The sequence below is a fragment of the Dasypus novemcinctus genome, chromosome 2 (assembly GCF_030445035.2).
Source record: "Dasypus novemcinctus isolate mDasNov1 chromosome 2, mDasNov1.1.hap2, whole genome shotgun sequence".
In the NCBI taxonomy this organism is placed as follows: Eukaryota; Metazoa; Chordata; class Mammalia; order Cingulata; family Dasypodidae; genus Dasypus; species Dasypus novemcinctus.
Genome location: NC_080674.1, coordinates 11,945,873 through 11,966,277, shown reverse-complemented (window position 1 = coordinate 11,966,277; position 20,405 = coordinate 11,945,873). Strand labels below are relative to the sequence as shown.

General features: G+C 38.1%; 1 protein-coding gene across 4 annotated transcripts in view; it reads left to right on the top strand.

Moving 5' to 3' along the window:
- Positions 1-20,405, top strand: part of CTNND2 (catenin delta 2) — a 1,007,180-nt gene that overhangs the window by 4,361 nt on the left and 982,414 nt on the right. The window lies entirely within an intron of this gene.

Genomic DNA, 20,405 nt, shown 5'->3' with positions numbered 1-20,405 from the left:
AGAGATACATATCTACATGTAGGCTGCTTCCCTTGCTACTCTCTCTTTAACCCTGGTGTCATATTACCTTATTGTATAGATTTGCATATAAAATAGGCCAAATTTTCTACTCTGAAATGTATCAATGCTTTACTTATCAAAATATTAAATAGTGAAGCAAAAAGAGAAGTAAGTTATATCTACCATTATTTTAAAAAGGATTCAAAATAGTTGGACATTGAAAAAGTTTGATATTCTTTATTAGCTATATTAGTCACTTGATTCTGATGAAATTTTCTACATAGATTAAGATCGTATAAAGAATACAGACAGGTAAATGAACATCCCTGTCTGGGAGGTCAAATATTAAACTGCTTAGTTTAGAACCAAAGAGCATGAATCCTATCATAATATCATTGTAACAAGGGAAAAAGAAACCTTAAACAGTGAAATTATTCACCTAAAGAGAAGACCCATCCACCCTTTCTCAATTAAAATCATTAGTGGGGGGGGGGAGGGTGTCCATCGGGACCTTTTTGAGAGTAAATGGTCATTTTCTCTTGTCATTTCACACTTAATATCTTCAGAGAAGGCACAAAAAGTGCAAATGCCTCTGGGTTGATTTATGTCAATCTCCTGCTGAATGAAATGTGGTATTCAGCAACATAATTGTTACCATAAAGTCCATAACACTTTGATATATCTTAGAATTTGTTAAGGAATGGGACCTGTATAACAGGAGACTGATTTCTCTTCAGTCAGAAAAACATTTTGACAATAAGTGTGGTTATTTAAATTCATGTTTTTGTGTTGTTGTGAGAACTGCCAATTATAAGTTACCAGAGTAAAATACATGTTATAATAAAAGACCTTTCTGTTTTTTTGATCAAAGTAGGAGGCTTAGTCAATAATGTTTTCATTCAGTAAATAAAAACATGTCAAATCTACTATACCTTTGAAAGATACTTACCACATTACCAAATAGGATGGTTATTTTATGGCATTGGATGTTGGGGGACGGTTAATTCTATCAGCAGAATTGCAGGACATTCATTTATGCTGCATAGGTAAGGCCTGGAGTTTTCTCATTAACATTTTGCTTAATAGATGAGAAAACCACAACTGCCATTAGAAAATAGATTCAACAGATGTGTATTAAGGAAAAATGCATTTTATACATGTTTTTCAATACAATTTACCAGGGCTTTTGGCTTAGGGGATTCTTGATAATCTTACAGTGCTTATTGTAATAGATCTTCTCATTTACATATGTAGCAACATAACTCACGAAGGGTATATATTTACCTTAACAATAATACAATTTGCAGAAAAGTGAATTGTTGGTGCTTTTAAGGAACCCTAGAAATATGATCCGCTCTTCCCCCAGGTACTGAGCAAGTAAGGAGACTGCTGGTGGTGGGGTGGCGGTGGGGGTGGGGGGGCAGGGGGGCGGGCATGGACAGAGAAAGATAAAGGAGTAGCTACCTTGGGTGAATATATCAGAATATCAGGTTTGTTTGGGCATAGCTTGTTGAGACAGTCAAATATGACCAGGCCAGGGGAACCCAGCCCTTGCTCTGTGCAGGCGGGAGTTGTCCAGAGGAGGATGGCCAGGCTCACCTGCTGATTCTTCTGAGGCAGAGAGGTGAAGGGCTGCAGAGAAACCGGAAGTGGTGCCTTCATTAAGTTTGCTTCACCTGGAAGGAAATACAACAAGTGAGGAAGAAGACTTCCCCCACTGACATGGTTTAGAAAGAATTCTTGATTGACTGAATTCTAGATAAAGTAGCTTTCATAGTATTTAGCTTATTTGTTAAAGTCTCTAAATATTTTATGGTATTTTGGCGCTCTATCAGGGTTCATCAGGGGAGGGTCTAATGCCCTGGCTGATTTATGGACAGTTTGGTCCATGAAATCCTACCCATTTATTATAGCCAGCTTTAAAATAACTCACTTTCAGTGTTTCTTCCCTACTCCCCACGGCCGTGTTTGACTGCTGATAACTGGATGGCCTTGTAAGTGCTGAGAACTGGGCATCAGGGACAGTGTCAAAATCTGACTTCCTAAACCATATATAAATGATAAGCCATGTTAGCCATTATCAATAGAACTTTCTACCTTGGTGTAGATAATTAGAGTTAGGCTGTCCTTTAATGCTTTACTTTCAATAGGAGCAATGATGGCTATGGGCAAGGAAGATGAGAAAATTGAATTTCTCAATGATAATATGCTTTATTTGACTCTGAGCATGACCACTCAACCTCAAAATGCTCACTTCTTGAAATAAATATTCATTTTCTTTATCACATGTTTTATTTGGACTTTCAAACCAAGTACAATAGTAGTCATTACCTTCAGTAGCACAAAATAATGTAATTCCCAGGAAGAACAACATCTGTGGAGGCAAAGTTGCTAGAACATAAATGAGCCAAAACTCAGTCTTCCATCTCGAACAGTCCTTGCTGGTGCCGAGCATGGTTCTTGAAGTCAGAGAGAGACAAGCAGAAGGAGAAAGAGTTCTCCAGAAAGAAAGATGGATGAAATGAAATCTTGTAGACAGTGAAATCACAGTATCTTCACCCAGGACTTGGCAGGTGGTGCAGAAGCCTGGGATTTGTTGCATGTGGGTCAGAGTTTTTTATTGTGTGGCTCGAGTTAGGCTGGAAAGAGTAATAATATTAAATCCCTGGTAGGTGCCTAGAAACATGATGGCACCTCTATCCAAGGACTATTTTGAAGCTATGAATTGCTTCTTCAAAGAAACCAGTTAATTTTATGGGAAATGGAACTAAGGTTAAGAAGAAAAGCAAGGCAAAAAATAACTATTTTGAGTGTAATACCCAGAACACACACACACACACACACACACACACACACACACCACACCACATACGCAAAACACTATGGCACTGTTTCAAGTGTTTTATTCTTTTTATACATTGCATTTCTACACAAAATAAACAGCCTCATGTGTTTAAATTCTTGAAAACACATTATATATTTTCTTTGGGCTAAATCTCAATTATTTAAATGTATGACTTGAAGTTAACAAGGTTCATTCTTCATCGGATATATGTTACACATATTCTAATCACTGCCATACTTGGGCTTTCTCTGTTTAAATTTGAAATGTTTTGAGTTAGTTTAGCAAGTTGGTATCTTCTTGAGAACTCTCATTAGTGAAATGCTTTTCTCTTTTTTGAATAATGTTTTTTTCCTGTTTACAAAATTACTGGCAAACTCAATAAAAGTTAGAAAATACAGAAATGAGAAAAATAAATAAAAATCAACACATGATCTCAAGCCCCAGATAGGACTATTTTTTAACAGAAATACTAATCCATACAATTTTTTTTTAAGTTTAGAAGATTCCTCATATTGTTACCTTTTTTTTTTCTTTTACCTTGGAAGTCAGCTTTTCTTACATAATTAGTGTTCATTTTAGTGTCTGTCTCCCGTGCCTTTCTGTAATTGTCATTTATTTAAACAACACTCCATTTCGGGAGATTGGCGGCATTTTCATTCTGTTGGCAGTATATTTGATACTGTGATTAAGATACTGATAGCTAAATAGATTTCATCAGGTTATTTGCTCATTGCTCAGGATTACTTCTGAGAACTGGGATGTTTCCAAGACTGTTCATACATGTTGTCTAATTGCCTTTCTGGAAGGATTCTATAATTTGTATTTTACTCAGCAAGATATGAGTGTGCTAATTTTTCCATGATTTTGACAACACTGGGAGTTCTAATTTTAAAAAAGCTTATAATTGAAAGGCTAAAAATTGCATTTTCCTGTGGTTTAATTTGCTTCTTTTTGAATATTGCTGAGGTTAAATATTTCAAAACTTTATTACCCACTCCTCATTCTTTTGTGAATTGCACTTCCATATTGTCTGCACATTTTCAATGGGTCTATTTGCTTTCTTATTGATTTATATTGTTTGTATGTTGTAATTACGTCAGCCTTTGCCATGTTTTAACAGTACTCATCTTATTACTTTTATTTTGAAAGTGTACTTCTAAAGTCTGTAGTTAAATCTATCCATTTTTCCTAGGGGATTTCTTCCTTGAAGGGAAAAATATATTGCTCACTGATTTTGTGTACCTCAGTAGCAAATAATGCAATGTGGCAAATGGTGTGAGAGACTATCTTGAGTTATGTCTCAATTTGACCTACTTCTTATCCCAGCTTTCCTATTTTTTAGCAACTGGATGTCATTGTCAAAAGAAGGGAAACAATAATTCCTGTGTCATCAGGATGTTCTGTGAGCTTCTTCAGAGATTATGTACTGCAAATACGTAGCGGAGTACCCCGTATATTAGTGAGCCTGCTAAAACATCAGCTATTTCTTTTGTTAAATGATAAACATGACATAACCTTTCCTTTAGTTCTGACTGCTTCTTATCCTGTGTGGATGTAATTGAGGCACCTGAACCAGCTCAGGGACCTCTGTGTGAAAGGACGAGGTGTTAGGAACATAGGCGGAAACTCTGTGTGCTCTTCACGTGGGACTTCGGGCAGTGCCTTGCTTCTTTGAAAGTTCAGGCAGATAGAGGCTTTTTATGTGCATCTCCCCCAAGCTACATGCAGCTCCCCTTTCTCGTCTCTTGGCGTCATGCTTCTCTGCATCCACCCCTTCCCATAATCTGTCTTTCTTATGGTTGTCTTAGTTTGCCAGGGTTGCAATAACACATGGCATAGGCTGGCCGACTTAAACATTACAGGTAGTTATCATCTCCCAGTTCTGGAAGCTGGAAGTCCCACATCAAGGTGCCGGTAGGCTCATGCTTTCCCCTTATGGCTGCAGCGTTCTGGCGGTGGCGTCTTCCATGACCCAGTCTCTGAACTCCGTGACCTGGTCAGTCTCCTCCTGTCTCTTCCTCCTCCTGTGTCTACATTTCCTCTGCTGCTATGGACTCCAGTCCTTTTGAGGCAAGGTCCACCCTGAATCAGTTTGGTGTCCTCTTTACTAAAAACTAAAAATGGCTTTGAAGATCCTATTTACAAATGAGTTTATTCACAGGACATTGGTTTAGGATGTGAGCATGGCTTTGTGGGGGGCATGATTCAATCCATGATAGTCATTGATCCTCAGAATGTAGGACCATAATTGGCATATGGTTAAGAGTTGTTGACTGTACGTACTCTTGTGTTTTCATTGTCAAAAATGATTCATGAACTAAGGTTTGTTTGTTTTAGTTTTCTATATGAGCACTAGGACACTCTGGAGTCAGCCATGGATTAGGATTCAGAACCCCGGAATCTAAATTATGCTTGGCATTAGCTTTCTCTTGTGACCTTTCCACCTATACCTATTTTGTCATTTTCTCATCAGGATCAAAGCCCGTAGGGTTCTTGTGAATGTGATGCGATAATTCATGTGAAAATGGTTTGAGAAACATAATCATAATGAACATTTAATTATACATCATTTTTCTTGGAAACTCTTGATGTCCTTCAAACATTGGATACATTTCTTATTTCTTTTTATATAGAAAGAAATATGGAGAGCAGATGTAGCTCAGTGGTTGAGTGCCTGCTGTCTACGTATGGGGTCCTGGGTTTAATCCTGGTACCTCCAAAAGAAATTACATGTTGGAGTCAAAAGATTTTCTTACCTATAATACTAAATCTCTGACTTCCATCACTAGACTGATTATTACATGTCAAAATCTTTGATGGTGGTAAAGATGCTGCTATTCCAGGTCATTGCCTCTCTCCTAAGTTCTCTTTTGTCCATCTTTGGAAGTAAATTCCTACTATTTCTTTATACCACTTTAAAAATTTTAACTTGTACCAATTTGGGTCAAATAGAATTCCCTCTGTTTCCTTATTTTTGCAGATATTTTGCTGCTTCAAGAGGGGAATAGTGTTGCATGGAGAGAGAAGTCTATAAAAATGTCCCCGGAATATTATTTTCTCCCCTGGTGGGCTGCTGAATCTGGCGCCTGGGAGGGTTTATCAGAACAGTTTTAGAAGTGTGAACAGTAGCTGGCTTCCATTTTTTAAAACATATTTCCTTAAATACTTTTAACAAAATTTCAGAGAAGTCTTATCACTGTCAGTCTAGTCTACCAATTGGAAGAAACCATGTGCAAGTTATAAAAAAAATTAGTTGGTGTCCTGATCTCAAAACATTTGAAGGAAGGACAGAGGGGACGTCAAAATCTTCATTGATTACATTACTTAGAGGGTCTCAAAGTTTGAGGCACTGTAGAGGGGATGCTAACTGTGGTTTTGTTTGCTGCTTATAGCAGTTTCAGATGGTCCTTCTCAAACAAATCTAAATCTTCTGCCGTTTGGGACATGCCAGATTGCATAGTGATCCCATGTTTTTTGTTTCTGCAGTTGAGGGGACTCATGAGGTGCTTGTAGACCCAAGTTAGGAGCATAGTGTTTAGGTGAGGGCACAGGGGCAAGAAGGTGGCTGGGGAAACGTAGCACTCTGGTGATGTCCCTTCTTTCTCTGTAAACACAGACTGTGGACCCAGAAGCCTGAGTGGGTGCTGGTGAGCTCTCAGGTGGGTGGTGGGAATTTGGTAACACTTGTTAAGAAGTACAGATGTTTCAAGAAGTGAAGTTCACAGCAGCTAGCTGAAACTAGTTTTGATGACAGAACTTTCATATCGTAAATGGGCTGGTCGATGGCTCATTGATTTGTCCATTCATTTATCAAACTGGGCTGAATATAAGTTTCAAAGAAACAAACTATAAAGAAAAGCAAAGAGCATGCTGTGCGTATGCACCTCCGGGGCCAGGTAGTCCAATCCCTTCTGATCGGTTTTGCCCTTTCGCCTAGTTGAAGGGTAGCTACTTCTCTCCTTTTCAAACTTAGTTTTCCGCTTTCTCTCCTCTAAGTAACACCTTTCAGGATGCTGTCCAGCTTTTTTTCTCTGAAACCCTCTCTTTCTCCTATGTGCCAGTTTTATTGAGATGCATCAGTTGCTACGAGAACCCAAGATCGCTCAGTCTTAAACATAAATATTTTACATTTACACAGTGTAATAATGTGAATTTATGTGGCTCTCTACTGGCCTGAGAAATTTTGCCTTTTACAGTAGCACTGGTCTACCTGTGGAATGGCTGGGGACATGCAGCTGCGAGTGGGAGAGCCGGGTGGCAGAGTTCAGTGAGGTGTTCTCATGAGTTGAACAGGGTGTAGCAGGAAATATAAGCGAAGTTACTCCTTTGAGTTTTGTTTTATTTTATTTTTAAGATTTATTTTTTATTTTTTTTCTCTCCCTTTCTCCCCCTGTTGTCTGCTCTCTGTGTCCATTCGTGGTGTGTTCTGTGACTGCTTCTATCCTTATCAGCGGCACCGGGAATCTGTGTTTCTTTTTTTTTGTTGCGTCATCTTGCTGTGTCAGCTCTCCGTGTGCGTGGTGCCATTCCTGGGCAGGCTGCACTTTCTTTCGCGCTGGGCAGCTCTCCTTACGGGATGCACTCCTTGAGCGTGGGGCTCCCCTACGCGGGGGACACCTCTGCATGGCAGAGCATTCCTTGCGCGCATCAGCACTGCGCATGGGCCAACTCCACACGGGTCAGGGAGGCCTGGGGTTTGAACTGCGGACCTCCCATGTGGTAGGCGGACGCCCTATCCATTGGGCCAAGTCCACTTCCCTCCTTTGAGTTTTATAGCATGGTATTCTTTACAAGTGCTTTCCCATATATTATCTTTTGAAAATTAGAATAAGAATTTTGAAAACAATCTAATTGATTTTGGGACCAATAGGAGATTTTGTCAGAAATTTTCAGACGCTCTTTGGGTGATAGTCTTCTGAGTTTTAAATACACTTATTTTCCCTCACAGTTGTTTATCATTTTAGCTAATTGAGATTTTTGGTGGGTTTGTGATTTGGTGGCTATATGAATTTCTTTTAGCTCTTGCCCAAAGAAGATGCTATCTGACTCTGAGTTATTTTTATGGTTGTTTTCAGTGTCCTTCATGTTTAAATAGCTGTGTTCATTGCCCATTGCATTTCTTCCTTCTAACTTTTTAGAGAAAACTGCTTTGTGGACTATGAAAGAATGTTTAGTTCTTATTTTTTGAACCTTATTACTTTTCTCTTTATATATAATTATGATTTATATAGTTTTCATATAACCCAAACACTGTTACCTCTATGTTTATTGCTAATGTATCTCTGAAGATAGATACCTCTGACCATTTGGCAAAAGACAGGGCAGCTTCTATGTCCGTCTATCACAAACATAGAGAAGGGCAATAAAGGCAGGTTGGTCCACCCAGTATGTACACATGGTACCAGCACTTGGCAAAGATACCATTAAGCAGGTGGAAATGGCTTGCCATCATCGTATAAGGATGGTTTTTCCCTTGTGCATATTTGGCTAAAAAATACATAGAGAACATAAGATTGTAGGTGTTGCGATGTGCAGGTGTTTGATGTCACAGAGAATACCCTGATGTCAGAAGCCTTTGTGAAACTGTTGGATCAGCAGTGTGACTGTTCTGTAGCACTGACCAGAGAAATTGAGTACCATGTTAACTGGCATAAATATTCCCTAAATCCAAAACGTAAGGATATAACCTTTTCTTCTCAATCACATAAGCCAGGGAAAACGTGTCCAGGGGCATATGCAATGTGAGAGCATAACTTGGCTTCGGAAGAACTTCACTAAATGAAAACACTGGCAGATACCAAACCAGGAAAGCCTCCATTGCCAAAGTTGGCTGACCTGTCATCCGTTCCCTAAAATGAGTGAGAATCGCTGATGAGAATTGAGGTCATTGTTTAAGCTATTTTCAGTTTATTCTTCAGTTCGCTTTGGAAGTTTTTCTTTGATTTATAAACTACAGAATGTGCCACATGAAATACTACGCCATGTGAATCCCTAGAGACACATTTCTATATTTACTAGTGTATGACATGCCAAAGTTCTATTTTATATCTGTTTTTCAAAATTGTGCAGATGCTTCTCATCTCGGTTGGCCCTCCCACTTCTCATCACCTTCACCCTTCAAATGTTGATCCAAGCCAACATCCCCTCACCAGGATTTCTACAGCAGTCTGCCTTTACTCTGCTTCCCTGCACCTCATCATTCCCACAGCAGCCAGACCCTCTAAATCCACTCGCATCTTTTCTCTGCTTATAACCAACCCAGTTAATGGCAACCGGAATAAAACCAACCTCTTCCTGTCTTCTCTTGTCCCTGTCCTCCCTCCCCTGGTTTTTCAGGCTGCACCTCCTTGGCCATCTTTCCTTCCTCACCATCTCATTAAAGCAAATCCCCTTTGGGTTTTTCTCCTACCAGTTACCCTGTTTTACCTTATAACATGATAAGAACCCGAAATCACCTCATTTGGTTTACAGGCATTTTTCCCGTCTCCCCCTGGTAGAATGTAAGCTCCTTGAAGGTTGGTCATTAAAAGGATTTAAAAATATATCCTATACTGATGAAGTACAAATAGAAATTCACGTATATTCATGTACATCTGGCATATAAGTAGATGCCTCATGTAGGATAAATTTTTAATATGCGATAATCATTGGATTGTATCACAGATGTCTGTTGAAATGAGATGACAAGATAGAAGACAGACAATCGATCACTGAGTGGATGTCAGAGATCAGCGTGACGATTAGTTGGTAAGAGCTGCCTGCATTTTCACAAGTGGATCCACTATAGTGCTTTCTGCTCTCAGGTCAGCTGGAATGTAATTTCCTGGCATCCTCTAGAATATCTGGTTGTTTCTCAAAGACAGATTATCTCATTGTAAATGGAATATAAATAGAGCAATAGTTTGCTGCAGGAGCATCTTAAAATTATCTGTAGAATGATAAATAGGGGACACCAAATTTATATTTTCACAGAACAGTCATCAACTCAAGGAAAATTTGTGGACTGTAAAATTCAGGGAAACATTGATTTAGATGAGAACTTTCAGGATATTCTTTTATCAATATGTTATTTCAAAAGACAGCATAGATGAATAATGGCAAAAATTGGGAGTAATTAGCATATTGTAATTATCAGAGGTAGCTTTATTTTTTTAAGTGAATTCATTTTAAATTCCCTGTTATGTTTAAATGAAGACACCATCTGTGATTTAGAATATTGTCAACGAAAAGTAAATTATTTTAAATGACTGCAAAATTATCCAGATACTAAACTTGGCATAAGACCTTGAATGATACATATTGGAAATTTCATGAAGTGGTTTATAAAGAATAAATGCTGATGTGTTTGGGAAATGAATTTTTTTAACTGCTGCATAATAAAATGTTAGAAGCTAATTTATGTGACTCTAATCGTGGTATTTTAGTGGTTTCATGTGTTTACTTTTATTTCCTCTTATACAGGAAATGTCTGTAACTCAGAGTTAATACTAATAAAAAGGGAGTATTTGCTTTCACAAACTTTCATATCTCATATGTTTGGACTCTACTCTCACAAAACCTCCCTTCAATATAAATTAGCTATGACTTTAGTCAAACTATGTCTTTGAAATATTAAACCTGCTCATGGAAAATGCTTATGTTATTAAACTGGTGGCAGTGGATTGGGCAGGTTCTTCCTGCCAGCCAGAGTATATTAAGGTGGTTCTCCTTTGATGTTTAAATTGTTGTGTCTCACTCAAACAATAATTGGGGTTCTTTTCTTTTCTTTCTTGGAGCATTATTTTGGCTGCATAATTCTGCAGCTTTAATCTTTTTTAATAGACTTATTTTAGAGCAGTTTTATATTTACAGAAAAATCGCACACGAAGTACAGAGTTCTCATTGAGCATCTTCGCCCCACCCCTTCCCCTCTCCAGTTCTGCAGGCTTTGACAAATGCGTAACGCTGTGTATCCCCATTCTAGTATCATAGAGGATAGTGTCACTGCCCTAGAAATTCCCAGTAGTCCGCTTCTTTATCCCTCCCCCACCCACCAAACCCCTGGCAGGCATTCATCCTCATACTGCCTCTCTAGTTTTGTCTTTTCAAGGGTGTTTTATGGTTGGATTAATACAAATGTAGCTTTTTCAAACTGACTTCTTTTGCTTAGAAATATGCATGTAAGTTTTCTCCATGCCCTTTAGTGGCTGGATGACAAATTTTTTTTATTTTTTATTTATTTATTTTTAAGGTACTGAGGCTGGGGATTGAACCTGGAGCCTCTTATGTGGGAAGCAGGCATTCAACCTGGGAGCCACATTGGCTCTCCTGTGGGTTTTTTTTTTTTTTTTTCTGTTTGTTTGCTTGTTGTTGTTTTTTGTTTGTTTTTAGCAGGCACCAGGTACTGAACCAAGGACTTCCAATATGGGAAGCAGGCATGCAACTGCTGGAGCCACATCATCTCCCGAGCTGATTTCTTTTTTATGGCTGAATAATACTCCCCTGTGTGGGTGTACCATGGTTTGTTTATCCATTCTCCTACTGAAAGACATCTTGGTTGCTTCCAGTTTTGGGTACTTATGAATAAAGCTGCTAAGAACATTCATGTGAAGGTTTTTGTGTGGACATGAGTTTTCAGTTCATTTGGACAAATATCTAGGAGCGTGATCTGCTGGATCATTTAGTAAGCTGAAGTTTAACTTAGTTTTAAATTGCCAAACTGTCTTCCAGTGTGGCTGTACCATCATCTGCACCTTTTGACTCTGTCTGTAAATCAGGTCTTACAGTCCCTGGCTCAGCTTAGTCTTAGAGAGCAGTTTAGAGATTTGCAGGTGCAGAGGTGTCACCTGTGAATTTGCCCAGAGGCTGCTTACCCCACGGGCTCTGCAGAAGGTGGCATCCAGCCACTCTACCCTATTTTCAGAAGGCACCGTTGACGTTCGGCTTGTTCTCTCACGCTCTCATGTTTGGACATTCCCTAAAGAAGGAAATGGGACTCTCACCTACGGGTTAAACAAGATAATATGTGCCTTGAAAAGGTTGCTATTTAAGGATCATCTGGAAATTTGAAAAAAATAGAGATCCAGGTTTATATCACCATGTCCTTCTTGAAAGTTAGGGAGGACTATATAAAATTTTGACATTTAACCATCTTTACCCTACAGAAATGGCTATTTGAACCTACTAATAGTCATTTCATTAATAGAGGAGTTCATTACTCCTTGAAAAATAATATTTATACCTTTTATCCCCCCGACATTCACCATTTAGTGAGTTAACAATACATGAGATTCTAATTCTCTAGTGTTTTTAAATTCTGAGGGAGATGTGCCAACTCTGTTAGGTCATGGGGGAGCCATTGATTGGATTAAGGTTGGCAAGGCTGGAAAGAATTAACTTCGGTCCCTGAGCAACTTAAATAACTATCAGCTGGTATTTTTGGCCCTGGGGAGTGGCGTGGAGGCAGGCATTCTCTGCCAGAGACAACTCCTCATAGTAACTCCATCAAAGACTGTTTTCCTTCTTGAGTCTTTCTACCTAACTAATAAGTTTGTCATTTAAGCCTTTAAACTCCATAGGATTTAATTAAAGGAGAAATATATGTAACATCTTCGTGTTTACATGAGACTGTTTTCTAAGTTTCGGCAATTTTTCGCTTATGTATTTTAAAATGACATGTGGCCATGGTAAAAATGAGGTTACCATTCATATAAGAAGCCCATTTATTTATAAATCAAAGTTCCTGGCTCTTGTTTAAATGTTTACTTCACGTTAGAAAGCTGGTAATCCTAAATTGGGGACATTAAAATACAATTTAGTTTCCAGAATTACCAAGTAAGCAATTCATAAAAATTGTCAATGAAAAAAAATCTAGTCCTGTGCTTTTGAAATGGCACTTTACCCTCTGTAATCTTTCTCCTCAAAACCCATAACCCCAGTCTAATCTTGAGAAAAACATCAGACAAATAACAATTGAGGGACGTTCTACAGGAAACCTGACTAGTGCTCCCCACACTGTCACAGTCTTCAAAAACAAAAGAAAGTTTGAGAAACTGTCACAGCCAAGAGGAGCCTGAGGAGACGTGTGACAAGTATATGAAATGTGGAATCCTGGATGGGATCCTGGGACAGATAAAGGACATTTGGGTAAACTAAGGAAATCAGAATGAAGTATGGATTTGGTTAATAATAATAATGTATCAATACTGGCCATTAATTAGAACAGGTGCACAAATAATGTAAGTTGTTTAGAATAGGGGAAACTGAGTGTGGTGGTGTATGGGAATGCTCTTCTAGCTTCATGATCTTTCCATAAATCTAAAACTGTTCTGAAAGATGAAAATTTTTTTAAAATCTCAGTTTCAAATACTAGAAAATTTTAATTCTTTTGCCTAATGTTTTAAAAGAACTCTTTAACATTTTTAAGAGTATTTTTGTTTGATTTTCATAGGTTTGGATACTTTTAAAATTGTGTTCAAATCCCTTCATTCGTTATTAAATAGTAAAATTGGCATAAATATTTTTTGTCACCCATATTCTGGATTTATGGGTAAAGTGAAGCAAGGAAGAATAATTTCTTAAAATTAAAAAAGAGAAAAGCAATAAAAAGGAAAATTCCTATTATTTTTTTGGTTTGATGATAACTTGGAATCCTATGGATGACTGGAAATTTGAAAAATTTCTTAAGATGTGTTTTGTTTAGATTGTGGATTTATGAAAGAAGAGATTTTCATGATTATTCTTTGAAAATGTTTTAACAAATGAGTGGAACCATTTTCTTCCTTCCATTTACAAAAACAAAATTACAATTTGTGTTTATTTCATGAATCTTCTTACTGATGTGCTAAGATAAACTTTTACCACCTCACATCCAGCCCTATTATACAACCCACACAATTCCAGGTTAAGGTTGCTAGATTTAACAAATGAAAATACAGAATGCCTAGTCAGATGTGCATTTCAGATAAATAACAGACTACTTTTTAAAATATGTCTCAAATATTGCATAGGATATACTTATACTAAAAATTATGTTATTTATCTGAAATTCAAATTTAATTGGGCTTATCCAACGTTTCTTGGGCACAAAGGAGCTACAATGCAATACTCCTGTAATCACCATCATCATCATCATTGTCAGGTCTTTTTTGAATGTCATAGACTTCCACACTTCCCTTCTTGGTTTTCTAATTCTTCAAGGTAATTAACTCAAAGAAAGGTCACTTCCTTATGCTAAGTCTTCTAGTCTTACTTCAGTTCAAAGTGAACTCTTATGACACATTTGTTTTTCATTTATTATGGGACATTTAATATATTGCCTTTTACAATAATCAACTGCTAACTTGTTAAGCTGTCACCTTGAAGAGGGAATCTGTCACATTCCTTTGAGTTCCTCATACAAATGAGCATAGTATCTTTTTTTTTTATTGATTTTGTAAAAATATTACATTAAAAAAAAATATGAGGTCCCATTCAACCCCACCACCCCCATCCCACCATTCCCCCCCCAGCAACCCTCACTCCCATCATCATGACACATCCATTGCATTTGGTAAGCTCATCTCTGGGCATCTCTGCACCTCATGGTCAGTGGTCCACATCATAGCCCATACTCTCCCCCATTCCATCCAGTAGTCCCTGGGAGGATTTACAATGTCCGGTGATTGCCCCTGAAGCACCATCCAGGGCAACTCCAAGTCCCAAAGGCAGCTCCACCTCTCATCTCTTCCTGCCATTCCCCATACCCATCAGCCACCATAGTATCTTATCTGAAAAAGTTGATGATTGAAGGAGGAGGTTGCCTGTCAGTTAAGATAACATGGACTATGCTGCATTAACAAACAGTTCCCTAATTTCAGCGACTTAAAAGAGCCAAAACTGACTTCTTTCTCATGCCACAGTTTCTGCCTGGGTTGGCGAGTGATGAGAATGGAGTTTATATTGTCTAGTTACTTAGGGACTCAGGACGATGGATCTTCCATCTTAGCACTCACTTCCATGTTCATAGACATAGAGAAATGAAATGTGGAGAATTGAGTCATATATCACTTCACTTACATTTCATTGGGGTGAACAAGTCATGTGGCCATGCCCAACTTTAAAGGGTCCAGGGGACCCAAAAAAAAGGCTACAGGCCACCAGCCCTAAGCACTTCATAAAAAAAAGAGAAAGTATTAGAGGACTCTGAATGAGAGTTGGATGGCTTAGATATCCTTTGACATTAGCAGTCTTTGTGAGACTCACAGATTTCAACAAAATCCTGTTTCAGAGTTCTTGTGCATAAAATAAAAACTGAGGATTTTGTATAAAAATATAGGAAAAAAAATGGCAAAGTATCTTTAGCAACACAGAATAGGATGTGAATCATGACTGGGAATAAATATTATGATAATATTCCCCAATAAAATGGTAACACACTCCAAAGACATCTTGCTGTTTTTTGATATTTCCATGAAAATGAACTTTTCGGGAAATCTTGTTCCCAGATGTTAAGAAAAGGAGGATCAAACTTTTCCTTATTAGGCACGTTTTTATAAACTTGAAGACCAGGCATTTATGATTCAGAATCAATTCCAGAGAAATGTGCCCATTTTACATGCCCATGTTTCTTATCTCAGCTTGTCCCCATACATTTGTCCATGGCCCCCTCCCGCCTGCTGGGCCGTCATTTATCCCGCCTGCCTCTCCTTGCAGCTAAAATGTCTGTGCTGAGGACCTCAGGAGCGTGGCGTCGCAGTCATGTTCTGCCGCTCCACATCGCATCTGCCTCCCCCGCCCTTTCCCGCGCTGGCACCGTCTCCATGGAAACCACAGGCTGCTCCACAGGCAGCTCTGCCATGTGGGGCGGCTGGAGCTGGCAGAGGCAATCAAAGAACGACCAGGCCTTGAAGAGCCCCGGAAAAAGCTTCCAGCGTAATTGCAGAGACAGAATTGAAAAACGTTATTAATTTGAGACTTACAGGGTAGTGGTGACATTCCCAGGAGGCCCCATCTCTCTTCAGCCTCTTGCATGTGCTGGTGCTCCGACCTCTGAGCGCTGCTTTCTCCAGCTCGGCTTCTTTCCTCTGTTAGTATCTGTGGAAATCTGGGGTGGCAGAGTTGAGACTGGGCAAGAGGGAAGGCTTAGCTATGGACAACTTCTAAAGTGTGCGAAACACCAGTGGCTCCTAGAAAATACTCTGAAATAAACATGGCCATGGAATTTCAACTCAGAATTCTGGAAATAACTTCCAGTCTCTTTGCAGCTGTAGAAGCTTCAAAGGAGCTTTCTGATGTCATTGTATTGGGTGTGGTATCACTGCCAAGCATTCGTTTTTCCTGTTTTCTGTGAGCAGTGATCTACCCTGAAGGTGTGTAGTAAACAAAAGTACAAACACTTTGTTTTTGGGCTGCTCTAGACCTTGCCTTCCTTGGTCTTGACCTTTTTTCTAGGATGAGCATCCCAGAGAAAAGTGAGTAAACTTCAAGAAATAGCACATGGGGGGGCGGGGATAGAGAGTAAAGACAGGATGGAAGAAACTCTTTAGGGACCAGAAGCAAGAAAATTTTGCAATAGTTAAAGCAGTTTTTATATTTATATGTTATTTATTACACCGTGTTTTGTTAATACACAATGCTGTAGTTTTTCAAGAATATGATGAAAAACAATTCAGAGAAGCTATAATAGCATCTTTAAGTATGTCCCTGATTACTCTCAAAATTTCTCTTCCCTTTGTGTGTATGTGTGAGTATAAAATTGCTAAGCTATTCTATAATGTAATTTTAAAAGAAGAAAGCTTGAATAGAAGATAATTGTCTTCTCCATTGCTTAAGTACAAGATTCATTTATTTGATTCTGTCTTAGAGAAAATCTCAAAATAGTGCATGCTGCTCTTCGATGCTTAAATATTTTTAGTTATTAGAGGGATGTATGCTTAGTTTTATGGAGTTTGATGTTTATAATATGAAAAGTATCTTTTCTTTTTGCACTATAGCACTTCTTTCCAAATGAAATAAAGCATTAGGCCTTCAAATTTTGGTTCTCTTAAATCTTTGTCAAACAGAATTATTCTTACTCTTATTCTTACTGAAAGTGAAGAAACTTCCTTCTGAACCTCTTATTTTCCAGAAATGGATTGGGCATTATTGTGAAAGAGAAGCTTATTAATAATACTGATACCTTAAATATTTGGAATTATCTTTGAACATGGATATTGTGAAATTGAGTTTGTGATTATTTCCTTATTTTTTGAAAGCTGCTTCTTTTACACATTTAATATGGCCTATTTCATTGTTTCAGCTTAACTTTTAAAATTAGATAAATTGTGGATTCACAGAAAAATTGTGTATAAAATACAAGGTTCCAATATACTGCCCTAAGATTAACACCATGCCTTAGTGTGGTACTTTTTTTTTTTTTTAATATTCTCTCTCTTTTTTTAAAAGATTTATTTATATATTTATTTATTTCTCTCCCCTTCCCTCCCCACCCTGGTTGTCTGTTCTCTGTGTCCATTTGCTGTGTGTTCTTTTGTCTGCTTCTGTTGTTGTCAGCGGCACGGGAATCTGTGTTTCTTTTTGTTGCGTCATCTTGTTGTATCAGCTCTCCTTTTATGCGGCGCCATTCCTGGGCAGGCTGCACTTTCTTTCACGCTAGGTGACTCTCCTTACGGGGTGCACTCCTTGCGCGTGGGGCTCCCCTATGCGAGGGACACCCCTGCGCGGCAGGGCACTCCTCACGCGCATCAGCACTGCGCATGGGCCAGCTCCACACGGGTCAAGGAGGCCTGGGGTTTGAACCGCGGACCTCCCATGTGGTAGATGGACACCCTAACCACTGGGCCAAGTCCGCCGCCATAGTGTGGTACTTTTGTTACAATCGACAATAGCATATTTTTAAATTGTACTTTTGACTCTGGTCCATGGTTTAACTTAGGGTTCACTGTGTTGTATTGTCCCTTGGATATTAAAAAACTTTTTCTAGTAACACATAAACAACCTAAAATTCCCCCCTTTAACAACATTCAGATATATAGTTAAGTGTTGTTAATCCCATTCACACTGTTGTGTTACCATCACCATCATTCATTACCAAAAATTTCCATTCTTTCCATTGTCCCAATTAGAAACTCTGTGCAGTTTCAACATTCACTCTTGACTCCCTATTCTTTTATACTTAATTTGGAATGAAAATTCAAAATAACCTTACTTTTAGAAGTTAATTTAGAGATATCATAAAACTTTAAAAAATGTTTATAGCTGAATGACATCTAAAATAGCAAGGAGCAAAACTTAAAGACTGTAGCTAGTGTGTTCCATAGAGGGCAATTTATAGTACTTCATGTATGTATTGGAAAAGAACAAATTATAATTCAATAAATTATAAAAAAAGGACAATGGAGTGTAAAAGAATAAAGCAGCTGGAACATAGCTCTTACAAATATGAATCATCAAATAGTCATTCCTAAGACCCCAAGTATGATTGAATAATGGGAGATTGTTGTAAAAGTCAGAAACCACTTTAGTATTTAGTAGTATTTAAGGGACATTTAATGTAGGAAATTGGTTACATAGTTGAGAAATAACTCAGGGACTGGCCACAGGAAGCCATTACCTCTGTTAGCCTAAAACAGTGGTTCTCAGTGGTTGCCCAGCTCCCCCAGGAGCCATTTAGCATCATTGTCTGGAGGCATTTTGATTGGCATGGCTGGGTGGTGGTGGGGTTCTACTGGATCTAGTGGATGGCGGGTGCTGCAGAACCTCCTGCAATGCACAGGATAGCCACCCACAGCAAAGAATGTTTGTCAACGGTGTCAAGCTTGAGGAACCCCAGCCTAGAGAGATGGAAGAGAGGCTGTGTCACCAGAATCCTAAACCTGGATTATCCAGAGGATCAGGACCATCCAATGGGACATAGAGTCACAGAGGAGAAGCTATTGGCATTGGAGAGGAAGGGAGGAAGTTTCCTGGCTCCTCTTTCCTCCTATTTCCCAGCCTACTGCAGGGCCCTCCTTTGTCTTAGCTAGTGAGAAACACCTGATAGAGACCACAAAAAAACCCCATGCAGGACAACCCCATGATGCAGAATAGATGAGGGGAAGGGCAGTATGGATCTGAGACACAGGGAGGGATAGCCTAAATTACCGTAACTTAACCGTTTTAACAGGTTTAGAAAAGAAACCAATGATCATTTCAATAAAGTTAAAAAAAAACAAAACACCTAAAGCAACAACATACATTTCATTATTAGGTCACAATAACTCTTAGCCAACCAGGAATTAGAGAGAAAACTCTTAATTTATTTAATGCTAAAATCCAAGGCTTATATACTTTTTTAGTCATGAAAAAAATGAATATTGCTGTCACTACTTCTTTAACTTTGGCCTTCACAATAAGACAAGAAAAGAAGGAATGGATTGAGAAAGAAGGAAAGCTTTTAAGAAATATTTACAGGTAATATGAATACATACAAATATCAAGGAAATCCAAATATCAAAACTAAAAGGAAAATTCAGCAATTTTCTTGGATTAAATATTAGGATATTAAAGTTGTGCAAGCTTTGAATGCATGTTAAAGTCCATAATATTATTAAATGCTCCTAAATTATGTTCTTAAGTCTTGAGAGGGCTGTTATGAAAATAGAGAATTTATATGCTTTTTTCAAACTGAGTTCGTTAAATTTCCTATCAAGGAAGTTCCTGTAAGACTCTTGCGGAGGCCAAACAAAACTTGATGGAAAGCCAGTATTTGGTCTTGATGACCTTGATTGTTTTCTTGCATGTGCTTTTGAATCCAGAGTCTTTTCAAGGTCCCTAATCCCAAAGATTAAGGTGGTTTTTGCAGAGTGTTTCTTCTTTCCCAGGACCACTCAAGGTTTTGGATGGAGTTATGTAATGCTGTAGTAACAATCATAAGAAGCAGTGTATTTGTACAAGTTCCATAGTGAATTAAGGAGTTAGAGAGGGAAAAATTGAGGCTTCAGTGTAAGGGAGGTAATTGTGAAGCTGAAGAACTAGATGTAGTAATAGGCTACCAGATAGTCTGTCTCTAGAGTTTGAATCTCAGTAAAACACAAGTTTCTTACCAGAATTTAACAGTTTGGAAGCCTTTGTTTCTAGAGAGATAAAAGCATTTTTGCTCCACAGGAAAATTATTTCTAAATATCCACCTAAATGAAGGAAAGAAACATGAATATTATACAAAATTAAACATCTTCTTTGTTTTCCACTTGCACAAACCAATTTTGGATTAATTTAAAAAATTTTCAGAGTTGTTTGAAGGAATCAGCTTAATCACAGTACAAATATATTCCTTTCTATCTAACTTAAAAGGTGTTTTGATTATAATTTCCTTTGAAAATTAATGATGGAATTTATCTTGACTTAATACTGGTTGTCCAGATTAGGAATTATGGTGCTAATTTTTTAAGGTAAACCTTATTATACTTTATTGGTCCAAAGATAATTTGACATTACTACCATGTTTTTGTTCAGTGTGGAGGTTATAATAAGCTTCTCACAAAAAGGCCGTAAGAATGAGAGAATTTTTATCATTAAAGGTTTCTGCTTTAACATAGAAATGGGATATGACTTTGGGGTATGG